Source organism: Ascaphus truei, chromosome 6 (assembly GCF_040206685.1).
Source record: "Ascaphus truei isolate aAscTru1 chromosome 6, aAscTru1.hap1, whole genome shotgun sequence".
NCBI lineage: Eukaryota > Metazoa > Chordata > Amphibia > Anura > Ascaphidae > Ascaphus > Ascaphus truei.
The window spans coordinates 113945099-113958564 of NC_134488.1; the positions used below are offsets into that span (position 1 = coordinate 113945099).

At 46.5% G+C, this 13466-nt stretch overlaps 1 protein-coding gene across 6 annotated transcripts in view; it reads left to right on the forward strand.

The window, feature by feature from the left end:
* The window catches only part of LOC142497691 (tyrosine-protein kinase STYK1-like), a 49133-nt gene that overhangs the window by 5649 nt on the left and 30018 nt on the right, over window positions 1–13466 (forward strand). For 3 of the 6 annotated variants that reach the window (XM_075605822.1, XM_075605820.1, XM_075605826.1), the window contains exon 4: window positions 4634–4798. The gene's annotated coding sequence lies outside the window, so the exon portion shown is untranslated. Of the gene's footprint in view, window positions 1–4425; window positions 4510–4633; window positions 4799–9507; window positions 9684–10071; window positions 10097–13466 lie in introns of those variants that run through there. The other 3 variants (XM_075605823.1, XM_075605824.1, XM_075605825.1) reach the window with 3 other exon arrangements.

Sequence of the window (13466 nt, forward strand, 5' to 3'; positions counted from 1 at the left end):
TTAATAATGCTGTACACACACACACACACACACATTTCAGCGGCGATAGTGGCGCAAATTCTTTCTTTTCTTCATCCTCTCCCCTGTCGCCGGTTCCACGCCCACTGCCTAATGGCTGGCTAACCTCAGCCAACTAAAACTGCAGCGTGCGCACGGCATAGCGCGCGCACGCAGTATAGAACCGGCCTAATTATTTCCGCATAAACTGCAAAATTCGCTTTTCTTTGAGGGCTCTACACTCCTTTGCACCACCTTATTATACCTACTTTTGTGACACTCCTCTTACGCTGAACCCTAAATGATGGCATATTTTACCTCTACAGCATTTCCTGTCTTAAACCTTTTTCACTAATCTCTCCCTGCCTAGGGAACTCTCTTCCACTTAATATTTGTCAAGCACCTTCACTTTATGCTTTCAAAGTCCAGCTGAAAAATCATCTCTTAAAACAAGCATCTCATTACTTTATTTATGACTCTGCTACTGACTCGAGGTGTACTTGACTTTTCTGACTGCACTTTTAATAAAGTGTTTTACTCCTACTGACTCTGCAAGTCTCCCAACATACCACTTAGATTGTAAGCTCTTTGGGGCAGGGCCTACCTTTGCCTTATGTTGTAATTTACTTATTTGTCTTTATTCTGAAGCCAGGGTCAAGTGTTATGTGTGAATTGCCCCAGATAGCATTAACTCAGCTCCCTTTCCAAGTACTATAATATTTCCTTCACTTTATTGGAAAAGCAGCAGTAAATACAGGTTCTTGTGGATGGTGTGTAGTAGTGATTTGTAGTTAGAAACAGGTAGAAAGAAATGGCCTTGCCATGGGATTGTAACAGAGATGGGTGCTATACTCACTGTCTCCAGGGTGGAAAAAGAAGTAAGGAGCAAGGGTCACACTAGAAGTGAGATGGGACAAACTACTGTCAGCAAAGACAGGGGGAGGGCAGAATAGCCCATTCTGAGAAGAATCTCAGAGGTTGCTGTTGCAACTCACTGGTTACATGCTCAGAGGCAGAAAGGGCAACATATTGATACATCATGCAGGCAGTGTGTGTGTGTTTGTGGAACAAATGCATGCAGCTGAACTTAAGGAGCTGACAAGCAGAAGGGGGGTCAAGCTCAAACAGAAATATGATTCTTGTTCCATAACAGTCTTTTAGCTGTATTGCTTGTACTTTATTTGCCCTGTATTGTAATTTTGTAAAATGCTGCATACACTGTTAGAGCGAAATAAATATGAATAAAGTAGAAATAGCCGTGTTGGTCCAGTTGCGATAGTGCAGAGTAAATGAGTACTTCAGTATTTGGTGATCCCGTTTTTAGTTGGACTAACGATTGATATTATAGGACAATAACCGATCTCTCTCTCTTCCTCAGATCAAGGAATTCGGAGATATAGATATATATAACCCTCCTCTTGCAGTCCCCAGGATAAGGGGAGAAATCCCTGCTTTAGAGTCTCTTTCTCCTTCTTCCTGATAGATTTCAGTCTCAGGCAAGAAGTATATTATACAGGATCTCTTTATTCTTTATGCACACGGCACAGCAGTTAATCAGCAGCTCTTAGAGCCTACACCCTCAGGATGTCCCTGGACCTACACTCCCAGCCAGCGGGCACCAGGAGAAGTCCTAGCTCTTCCCTTACTCTCTTATAGAGTAAAGGGAACAGTCTCCCACGTTCCCCTAAGGGAGGGCACACAGTGTGCAGAGCCCTGCACATTGCTCAAGGGTAGACCTTGCCTCTCTCAAGGTAGAGGCAGACTGACTAGATTGAGGAAGTGCAGCCCCTTAAGTACAGCTCCAGCAGGAACCAGCCCCTTGCCCCTGATTGGACACCAGGCCTGATTACACCACCTTCTCTGTGACTCACTGAGCTGCAGAGGTGTGGGGAAAACCCATGATTACTCCTGGAAACCTGCCCTTACCAGGGATTACTGACAGGAGGAGGGCAGACTGATAGTCCAAACCAGACAGGGCTACACTCTCCCTCTGGTGGAATCCAATTGTCCCCACTTGGACCTAAATTTGCTGGTCCATCCTGTAGGTGAAGAACCTGCAACAAGTACATCAAACATTAACACAGTTAATACCGTCATAGTACCTGCAGGTTACATACCCACCCACTTTGGGATGGTGATAACAAATACTAGGATGTCTCCAACATGGAGAATAAGTTTTAATAACAATGTCTAGGGTTTGGTTTCCTCATGGTACGACCATTGTGGTCGACCACCTTAACAAAACAAGACTGAGGAGGGCCATTTTCTGAACAATATACAACTTTATGCATGAAAATGTTCCGCCCTACACTCCAGACCCTCATGAGGTAGCATACTCTTTCTTCAGTATGTGTCACAGGTGCTCACCACAAACCAGGGCCGGATCGCTGGGCTAAGGTGGGGATGTGAAAACACTGACCTAGGCCGCGAAGCCAGGTCCGGGTTACGCAGCTCGTAGTCGTGGGTTGGCCAGGTCAGGGCAGGAGAGTGTAGGATCGTAGAGGTACTTGCCGTAGTAAGAATTGGAGAAAGGAGAGTAGTCCGAGTCCAAAGCCGAGGTCGAGGATAGGAGAGAGCAGTAGTCCAGTAGACGAACCGAGGTCCAAGGATGCCAGAGGTCAGGAGTCCGGTACAAGGCTGGAGGTCAGGATACAAGGGACAAGAGAACAAAACAAGGCAGCTTATAGCAAGCACGGCAAACACAGAGTATGCTCAGCAATCAGCCTACGGCTGATTGAGACAAAATACTAGAGGGAGCCAATGGGAGGCCTTACCCAGCAGTGAGGTCAGAGGTAAGTCGAGCGCTGGTAGGAGGAGGCAGGATGCAGGACAGGTGTGCAGGCATCAGCGCAATTGCTGGGATCAGGTGTGAGAATGTGTGCGTGCGGTCTGTGACCTGAGTTTGCGCGTGTCTCCGACGGGAGGTACGACGGGAGGCGCGTGAGCCGCTGCTGGGGAGGGGAGCCATGGCAGGTAAGGGCTGCGAGCGGGCGAACCTTACAGTTCCCCCCCCCCCTTCAGGATCGGCCTCCGGACGATCCACTCGAGGTTTTAGCGGGAATTTTCGGTGAAATGCTCGAGTTAGCCCTGGAACATGTACTTGATCCTGCGGGGTCCACTCCCTCTCCTCATGACCAAAACCCCTCCAATGCCCCAAATACTGGAAACTGCCTCTTGAGAGACGGGAGTCCAGAATAGATTGGACTTCGAACTCCTCCTGTCCGTCTACTAGTTTGGGACGAGGTGTGATGTGCTGGGTTTGAGGGTTAGATTTAAATGGTTTCAGCAAAGAGCAGTGAAAAACAGACGAACATTCTCATAGTTGCGGGCAATTTTAGTCGGTAGGAGACTGGATTAACTCTCTCCAAATTAGGAATGGTCCAATATATCTAGGTGCCAGTTTGGAAGATGTAACTAATAGGCGGATATTCCCGTTGTTGTTTTACCCATAGTAGCTGTATGCACATTTGCATAGTATGAACATTAAAACTATTACTGGATTAAATAGGCTGAATAAATGACATTGCAAATGTAAATTTAGTCCGAGCTATGAACCTCCTTAATAAATTCTTCCCTGATAACAGACTTATATCATTATGGACCTTTGGACATCAAGCCCAAGGAATTCATAGGCTGAATATGGTCGAGCTGAATTATTTTATGATGAAATAATAGTCCGCAATCCCCATTTGGAGTTGCATGTTGTACTGCTTCCTCTGGGATTAAATGTGATAATTGCAAATGTTATACAGCCCTACAGCGTTAACCTTATTTTTAACTATGGAAATACTATGAGAGAAAATTGCAGCTCTCCTCTTTAAGGAAGATCTAGTTTGTCTTAACCCTTTTGATGCTAGGGGGGGCCAAAGTGCCTTCGTCTGGGACCCTGATCTTAATCATTGAGTAGTTATCACTGTCCTATTTCTGTTATAAATTAAGATTGGGTAAGGCGGGTTGGCATGTCTAAATATTCAATATTTTTCGGCTCCATATTCTAAAACAGACTAAAATTAATGGTGTTGAGAGTGTATATACAGTATTACAGAATAAAGCCCATGACCTAAAATGTGATGCCAATCTATGGCAGAAAACGAGTTGCATCACGTTAATCCTATTAACATGATCTGAAAGCCCCTCTGTGTTAGGTGAGTCTATAATGGAAGGATATTGGTGGCATTAAGCACCTCGTGATGCAAAGTCCAAAGCAACAGGGATACAGGATGCCCAGTATGTGTTTATCGAGGCGTGTTTACCACGCTACTGTAAGTAAGAGGTTAAAAATCAACCCAGAAGTACCAATAGTCACTCCTCTTTCTCTACTTTGCATCCTCATCATATCAATGGTTGGAGCAAGTAATAAATCTCCTGAGATAAAGGTAACCTTCTGGTGTCCCTTAAACAAAAGGTGTCACAGCTCCCATGCTGCAAAGAAAGGTGTAAATGGGTGACACACATAGGGCAAAGTTTGATTGCTGTTGTCAGGAGGAAGCTGTTCGTAAGACACGTTGACAGGTAGCAGGTTTTGTTCACACACACTCTGTTTCTCTGCCTATGTAAGGGTGCTGTAAATAATATACCTACGGGAATATTTGCAATTGCTCACTGAACGGAGGGGAAATATTTTTTTTTCTTGCAGCAATTTTTTATTCCACACAGCCAGACCTCTACGTTTTCTGTTGGATACACACACACGCTCCAAACCTCCTGAATAGTTGTCTATAAACTCTTCTAGAGACGACTGGACCTCCTTGGATATAACAGATGACTTGAAGTCCCACTCTGAAACCAGGGATGTGATATGGTATGTTTAATTTCTTCCTTCCCTGACACCGTATCCCATTCTTCATTTACCTGCTTTTCAAGTACTCCACACACACATAATGCACATAATCCTGCCATATACTAACCCCTATTTATGTATACAACAAGCAACAGAGAAGCCCAATGCTACATCCAATATGACAAAAATACACAGTAAAATACTTATATATTCTCTCCCTATTTATGTACCATTTTCTTACCCAACAAGCAACTATCAATCTCATCCTGCAGCACCCTTCTATTACTCTACCAATGCGACTTAGGTAGGAGGTTTAAGTCCTGTCCTACAGCACGCCATACATTCCCTTTCAACATCTCTGCCATTACACATCAATCATGCAGATGCAGCATCCATTCTATTCCAATAAAGCCCTCCTTAGGCACACCCTCAGCTCTGCCAACACATCTACATCCTACCTTGCAGAACCTCTTCTCAAGCACATCTTCTGCAAGTGCACCTCAATCTAATCCTGCAGCAACCCATCCACTCCAGGGCTGTTACTCTCAGACATAGATTCTGTGACTGCACCGCACTCCTGTTCTCAAGCAGCTCCTGCTATTACTAGCACTCACTCTTTTTCACCAGAACGACCTACAGAATTGTCTTTACGCAGTAACTTGCCAACATTACATAGAAAACTGCACATCTGCACATGCACACAGCCAGTTCACAAAGTGTCTGCAACATGCTGTTAGAAGCAGCAGTGATCGTCTTGGAGGAAACTCAAGTAATGAATGTGCAGCTGTGACGGGCAGAATTACAAGCTGACCAATATTTTGTAAGGGGCAAAATCTTCCTACCCAGTAAAGGCAGAGATGTTTTCATCAATGGGGTAACTACCACCCTGGCACGTACCGGGTGCCCCAGCACAGGAAGGGGGGGGGGGTGTCACATACGACCCCCAGCTAGCACGCAACCTGCATACGGGACCAGGGTTAATACTTACGCCCGCAAGCATTCCCACTTTTCACCTCCGCAAAAGGTCCATCAAATGGATAATATCCCCTCTACAGGATCAAGGATTAATATACAGCTCACAAACTGCCCCACTCTTCACCTTCGCAAAGGTCCCTCAAATGAGTTATATCTCCCCTCAATCTGACCCAATATACCACCACCACCACGTACAGTATACAAGTGAGCACGTGACATATATATGCAACCAGGGTTAATGCACACGGCTACTCTAGCCACCCCGCCTTTCTTCTGCGCAAGGAACCAGTGAGTTAATATTAACCCCTACTCAATTGCAAATCATATCTTTCCACTGCCACCACCTGGGGATATGCAAATAAGATAAGATGTCAAACTAATATTTGCCAGGGACCCAGGTCCCTGTTTTTTATGAAAAAAACTATGCACTTTAACACACCAAAATCAGTTGTAGCAAAAATGTGTCTGAATCGGAATTATTCTCCCCAGAGCGTGCACCAGTTCATTCAGAGCCCAGAGCATTACTTATTAAATGTTTTAATATATAAGAATACAGTGCTTAGATTACAGAAAATGTATTACAAAAAAATCATACAATTATAATATAAATTTTAAAACCAGAGACAGAACATAAAACACAGACAAAGCTCAGTTTTTAGCACATCCAGTGAGACTCATACACGGTACAGTGCCTAAATATATATGTATAAATATCTAATAAGTAAAATGGTCTTTTAGTTTGACATTTTTGGCCAAAATTGTTGTAAGCCCCTGAGCCAACGCCAAGGCAGACCACATATCAGGGGTCCCTAACGCTAATATAAATTCTTAATAACCTGTGTAATAACAGGAAGAATGATTTATAGTAAATCTGTCAATATTAGGCTAAGGCCCCGCTCCCAGAGTCAGCGCACCTGCGCTGCTGACAGGCGGTGCGCTGAGATATACAGACCGCGATCTGCGGTCTGTAGGGAGCGGGAGCCGGAGCGGGAGGTGGGAGGTTTGATCGGGAGGTGGGCGGTTTGACAGGGAGGGGGGGCGTGGCTTGAGCGGAGGGACCCGCTACTCTCCCCCCCCTCCCTCCACGGACTCGGGCTGGAGCTGGAAGGTAAGTTTAAACACACACACGCAGGCACTCATTCATACACGCGCACACACACACACAGGCAGGCACTCACGCACTCATACACACACACACGCGCGCACACACAGGCAGGCACTCACGCACTCATACACACACACACACACAGACAGAGGCAGGCACTCGGGCACACACACACACAGACAGGCACTCACGCACTCAGACACATACACACACAGACAGGCACGCACTCAGACACACACACAGAGAAAGGCACTCACCTGCTTTCACTCCACACTCCTCCCCGCTCCCCGAAGCCTCTCCTCCTCCCGAAGCCTCCCCTCCCCATTGGCTCACAGCCACACACGTCACGCGTCAACGCTAGGAAACACCATTCTCTGGTGTCTCCAGCGGCTGACGCGCTACAGCGTGTAGTGCTCTGTGCAGCCAGGGGGGACCGGGACCGGCTCGCGAGGATTCCCCTGCTGGTGGGGAACTCGCGACCCGCCGCCCGCGCCAACGAGCGCAGCGGGACCGAGGCCTTAGTTGCAAAGTTCTGAGTCTGACTGAAGCTTTTATTAACCTGTACATTACCAGGAAAAGCACTCTGTATTAGAGATGTCACAGCCAAACTGCAAGCAGGCAAGTTCCCCTGAGTGGAAGATGCTATGGAGTGAGCCCATAACCATTTAAATGTGGAAGGGGGTGAGCTTAAATTAGGAAGGAGGTTGCCACCCTCCAAGCAGTATGTTTTACAATTATAATATAAGACAGAACAGCTTCTTAAAATAAAAGTAGAAAACAAACAGAAAATCCTATACTTTACCAAATGCTATGGATTTTCCCCAGAGAGGCCACCGGCTCAGAACAGGAGGTCTCACATGCTTTGTTCCAAGTATGCCTCTGGTGAGATCTGATTTTTAAAATCTTTTTCCCTGACTTACAAAACATTCTTTCCTCATGGCACCGGCATAAGCCCACCCCTTGTAGAGAGGCTTTGAAGCTCCTCTCCCCAGACCATGTCTATAGAACTTGCTTAAAACAATTGACACCTTGAGTGGGCTATCCAGGATGGACCCCCGCCCCAAGTAAGCTCCTTTGAAGTTCAGAGTAGACCCAAAGAAACAGTCCTGACCTGTTTCAAGCCCAGCATTTTGTATTTTGCTAAAAGAAGTGTAGCTCATTAACCCCTCAAGTACCAAATGGATTACCTACATAATATCTCATGATATTATCATGACGGGGGGGGGGGGGGAGGACAGCCGAAGGGAGTCGGAACCCTCCCTCCAGACACTTGTTAACCCCCTAAGCTGTTACAGACACCCCGCGCTCTTTCCCACAGCAATGAAACGGATTGCCGGGGAGAGAGAGCGGGGCCTCTGTAACAGAGCTGCTCTTTCTCCATGACCTCGGGACATCATGTAACGCTGCATCGACATGTGACTAAGTGACATCGCTGCCCGGGGGCCCCTTAAGGCGTAGTTACACCACTGGTTTTCATGTAGAGGTATGTGTGTACTATTATGTTATAGGCGCATGCGTGCAATACTTTTGGAGAACACCTGCAAAAAATGGGTAACATTTTGTTGTCCGGTTTAAACTTCATGAGATAAGTAAAAAATTTATTTCATATAGCACTTTTCTCCCACTGGGACTCAAAGCGTATCACAATTACAGTTTAGCGCACAATACGCAACACAGGAATTTTTACAGACACAGTCCCTGCCCAGATGAGCTTACAATCTATGTTTTTGGTGCCTGATGCACAGGGAGTGACACCCAAGGTTACAAGGAGCTGACACCGGGATTTGAACCAGGTTCCCCTGATTTATACTCAGTGTCATTGTTCTTTTTACAGAGTCAGTGTCTTTACTGACTGAGCCACACTTTTTCTCTGTCATGTTTCACATGATCTGTACACACTATACAGTGCTGGAATGTCTGTTGCACCAGAGAGGCAATGTAGTGATCACATGGTCCATATTAACCCCCTCTTTATTCCAATCACAGACGCACCTCTCAGTGTCGAGGTCGCAACTATCCCTCGACACAGGCATAAAAGGCACGATGTTGTGTAAGGCGCACTTAAAGCAGCACCTGCGCTCATTACCATTTATTTCACTTTATAAGACTTCTCTTTGCCCTTTCAATCACTGTCTTTATGGAGATGGGGGAGTAGGGTGCTGAAGGGAGTTTAGTGAGGGGAGACGCCAAAGTACCTGGAATTCCAGACGTGGGGAAAGCATGGGCCCTGTCGAGCACACAGAGGTGGGCAGGCAGAGGGGAACAGGACCACGCAGGAACATTTGCGGAAATTGGTCTTTACTTCCACTCAAGTCCAACTTCCTTTCTCGGTGGTCCAGGCCCTCTAGCACCGCCGGGCCCGAGACCACTTGTCCTGGCTCTCACCAGTAAGGTTTGCAGCCCTATTCAGGATTCACGCTAGGAACATTATATGAGTTAAACGCATGTAGGTTTTTAGAGGGGATTGCTGCCTTAAATTTTGACATCACACCACACAACAAATCTGCACTCATCCAGATCTACTACTGCTATTATAACCTTGCACTACAATCCTAATCTGGAAATAGACCATTCATAAACTCATCAAACATATGAACAAATTCACAACAGTCTATTAAAGAACGATGAAACTAATTTCAGTTCATTACAGAGTTTGATGTTCTTGAGGGAAAGCCATTGGAGAGGTCACCAGCATCAAACGATAATGTCTATCAGGCTGAACAAACAAACGAAAGCCAAATATGCAGTTCTGCATAACAATAAGCTGCAGGTCACCAATGAGCATGAGTGTTTGAAGATTAATCTCTGTATCTACTGGCGCCAGAGGTGAGAGAGGACATGTAGCTTGACATATTATATTCAGCTTTTAGGTCAAACATTTAGCAAACATTTAGGTCCAGGAAAAATGTCTCAATAGAAGGAATTCCTCCCATTGAAAGCGAGATAATAGGGCAGGGAATTACAATGTGCAATGTGTTTGTTCTTGTATCTCCAAATCTCTTGGAAAGGAACAGAGATGTGACAAGGTGTGACGGGTAAGTCCCCCCCCAAATATAAATAATTGAAGTCACCTAAGTATAGTTAGGTAGCCTTCATCATCTATAAAGTTGAAGAATATATGTTTTTAGGTGACCGTCTTTGTTTGCTACAGTAGGTACACTTTTGACCACTCACTTGTCCTCCATCAACCTTTCAGCACCGCATAATGCATGTTCCATGTAGAGAGGAGAAAAAACATGGTGAGTGATAATAAGAAAATGATCGCACTTCGATCTGAAAGAGATGTCACAATAAGTTGAATGATCTTTGAGCTTCCTCCAATTGCAAAATTATTTCACATATAGGGAAATTTCTGATAACATGACAAGGAAACCTGTTCTCAAAAGGTGCTTATTTCCATAAACAAATATAATTTCCTTGATACTAGTACTTCCAAAAAGTAATGTTTTAGAGCAAGGGCTCTCAACACTAGTCCTCAAAAACAGGTCAGGTTTTCTGGATATCCCAGCTCCAGCACAGGTGGCTCTATCAGTCCCTGCCTCAGCACAGTATGGCTCAATGAGAGGCTCAGTCTTTGAATGAGCCACCTGTGCTGAAGCTGGGATATCCTTAAAACCTTACCTGTTTTTCTGAGGACTGGGGTTGAGAACCCCTGTTATAGAGAACATTTAATTAACCCCTTTGGCCAGAGAGGTGTCAGCAGTGCATCACAGGTTCGTCTATCAGCATATTTTTTTTAATGATGTTAGGAGATGATTGGAGGCTGGTGTCTTGGTGACAAATAGCCCTCTATTTGATATACTATAAAGCTGTCTTCCCCTGTACTGGAGAATATTGTCGTCCTATTTATATTCATCAGGGTCCCTAATCCACAAGGACAAATAGTTTGTAGATGTTCCTGCCAATAGATGTACAGTAGTTACAAACCTTTATGTTTTATTTTCCCTCACACGTGATAGGTTAGAGATATAGCTTTGAGTTAATCAACACAGCAAGTAAAATGGAGTCTTCGCTTAACAACAAAGAGTTGTCAAAAAAGCCTGAGAAGGCCATAAAAAAGTGTAGGCCTGTAGGACTTTGCACTTCCATTGCACACACAATCCACCACCCCATCTCGTAATTGGTGCGTCGACATGAAGATGAGTTAAGGGTGGGAGAAACACTTGATTGACATATACTGTATTCTCCACCATTCAGATTCACCACTGGAAAGGAAAATCATGTATTTAGCATTATTGTCCAATTACACTGTTAAGTTGCTTTCAGCATTTTTATTCTTAGCAAAGTGGGAATGACCCTCTGACAGCAATAATAATAATAAAAAAAGATGTTATTTATACACACACACACAAACAAAATGGCAGCACTCGTTCAAAATGGAAGGCGCTGAGGGCCAGTCTGGGACTGAGACGTCGGGTATGGATGTAATATATGTATTAATAATTTTAATAATTCATTTCAATTTGGAATGTTATACCTGTATGTGTGTATGTTTGAGTGTGTGTGTGTGTGTGTTTAAGTATGTGTGTGTGCATGTTTAAGTGTGTGTGTGTGTGTATGTTTGAGTGTGTATGTTTGTGTGTGTGTTTGAGTGTGAGTGTGTACGTACACGCACGTACGCACGCACACACACACACACACACACAATTATTAAGGTTATGGTGGGTAAAAAAAAGTGACAAAAACCCTCCACAGTAAAGCATAAAGCAACTGTAAATATTACTGTATGTTCATTTGCATGTCTTAGACAGGTCTGCAAGCCCCATTATCACCCAGCATACAGCGCTTCCACTGCAGCAAGGGATTCTGGGAAATGACATGCAAATGAGCACTCAGTGCCACCTTTTGTCTCAAGCTCGTATTACACAAGCAAATCCTAAAGCCAATGCATGCTGTTTTAAACACAGCTTTTAGACAGAGGCTGGGATGAGATGCAAAGCCATTAAACCCACTCACAGACATGTTTCAACCTTGATGGGTATCATCAGTGTGAGGTTGGTTGTAATGGCTAAGCTGGTTTGAGACTAGACTAGGTATTCACCACAATTATTAAGGTTATGGTGGGTAAAAAAAGTGACTCCTGGAGACCCCCCTCCCCTTGTGCAGCGCGGTCGCGGGTGCCGACGGACCCGACGGCTGTTTCCAAGGGTGGGGGCTGGAGCAGGGAGCAGCGCAGCTTTCCCCACATGCGGCCGGTTGCCGGGGACGCGATCGGGCCGTTGCTAAGGCCGCGGTCGCGTCGCTAGGGTCCCGGCGGCTGGCGAAGAGGGCGCCGCCATTGAAGACAGACTCGCGCATGCGCAGTGATCGCGCAGGCGCGGGTAAGGCCCCAGAGCTAGGGAAAGGTCGCGCGAGAGTAGGGAAGGTAGTGAGAGAGTCACGGCAGCCCCCTGTAGCTTGCGCAGGCGCAGGACAGTGGATAGAAAGCCTGCGAAGCCCTAGCCTATTAGGAGAGGCTCTGAGTAGGGACTACAGATCCCATGAGCCTCTGTCTGCCCCATGTGACACCAGGGAGCCAATAGGGCTTAGGAAGTCTCAACAGGCAAGTGGATACATTTGGCGGGCTTGGAGCACGTTAGGCAGTCAGAGACCGGAGCAGCCCAGGGAAGGAGGTAGGGTACAGGAGTCAGGGACTCACTGTACTAGGCCAGCACCCCCAGGGTCTGAGGTAGCTAGTTACCCCAAAAGAGAGAGTGTTGCCAGGGACTGCCCTAGAGAGAGGGACCCTGTCACTCAGGAGTTGCAGTTGGAGCAGGGGAGCTGTGAGGGAAGGAAGGGTGCGGGGAGCGCGTGCAGCTCCTGCAGCCCTATAGGTACCCACACCCCAGGTAGGCCCCAACCCCCCACTAGGGTAGTGGGTAATTGCTGAGGGAGGCCCAAGATAGGGACGCTGCCCTTAGTGTTAGAGTGCTGCCTTGTCAGAGTCACGGCGGTCAGTGCTGTGAGGTCTGACAGGCAGGCACCTTGTTGTGTAGCACGTTGGCTGCACACATCCAGTGTGTCACAGCTTGCTGCTGTAGGCACTGGGATTAGTGTAGTGACAGTCAGGGCTGGGAAGAGTTAGGGGAGTGGGACAGGTCATTAACCCCTGTAGGCCCCTAGGAGTTTTCCCAAAGCCATTGCAGGTTGCTGTGCTATAGGGACGGCCTATAGTATAGCGCGTGCCACTTAGATTAGATAGGGACACAGCGGCTGCTGCCGTTCCTGTGAAGCGGTTCGGAGCCACGTTGGGGTCCACAGAGACTATTCCAGAGTGGGACCGCCCTGGCGGTCCGCGTGCCAGGAGTTCGGTTGGAGGATCAGAAGGAGTCATCGCCCGACTGATCCTTTGTGAAGTGTTGCTGACCCGAGCACCGGAGTGCTCGGCAGGTACCTACAGTCATAAGTGCACCACCGGGCCCTTAGTGTAATTGTGACTGCGCAGTCACCCATTGACTCTCTCTGCAAGAGTGCGGGACATTGGGTGGGGTTCTTTGGACACTGGGTGGGATCACCTGGTGTTGGGGAAGCGTCCTGCGAGACGTCGCGGTTAGTGTCTCCTCGTGAGAGGGACACAGGTTATTATCAATGTGAGGTGTCGTATTGCATGTTAGTAAAGTCATTAGTTAA